We start from the raw sequence: 755 nt of genomic DNA, 5'->3' as shown, positions 1-755 counted from the left end.
CTGGTGGGCTGCAGTCCATGGGGTCGCAAAGAGTCAGACACGACTGAGCGACTTCACTTTCATGCATTGGAGAAGGAAATGGCAACCCACTCCAGTGTTCTTGCCTGGAGAATCCCAGGGACAGGGGAGCCTCGTGGGCTGCCGTCCATTGGGTCACACAGAGTCGGACATGACTGAAGCGATTTAGCAGCAGCAGCAGCAGGTTTGTTCATTTCAGTTCAGTTCAGTCGCTCAGTCATGTCTGACTCTTTGTGACCCCATGGACTGCAGCATGCCAGGCCTCCCTGTCCATCACCAACTCCTGGAATTTACTCAAACTCATGTCCATTGAGTCAGTGATGCAACCATCTCATCCTCTGTCGTCCCCTTCTCCTCCTGCCTTCAATCTTTCCCAGCATCAAGGTCTTTCCCAATGAGTCAGTTCTTCACAACAGTTGGCCACAGTATTGGAGTTTCAGCTTCAACATCAGGCCTTCCAATGAATATTCAGAAATGATTTCCTTTAGGATGGACTTGTTAGATCTCCTTGCAGTCCAAGGGACTCTCAAGAGTCTTTTCCAATACCACAGTTCAAAAGCATCAATTCTTCAGTGCTCAGCTTTCTTTCCATGAACAGTATGAAAAGGCAAAAAGGTAGAACACTGAAAGATGAACTCCCCAGGTCGGTAGGTGCCCAATATGCTACTGGAGATCAGTGAAGAAATAACTCCAGAAAGAATGAAGAGATGGAGCCAAAGCAAAAACACACCCAGTTG

The sequence above is a fragment of the Bison bison genome, unplaced genomic scaffold (assembly GCF_000754665.1).
Source record: "Bison bison bison isolate TAMUID 2011002044 unplaced genomic scaffold, Bison_UMD1.0 scf7180017864105, whole genome shotgun sequence".
Lineage (NCBI taxonomy): Eukaryota > Metazoa > Chordata > Mammalia > Artiodactyla > Bovidae > Bison > Bison bison.
The sequence above is the reverse complement of the archived record's forward strand: the minus strand, read 5'-3'. Positions refer to the sequence as shown.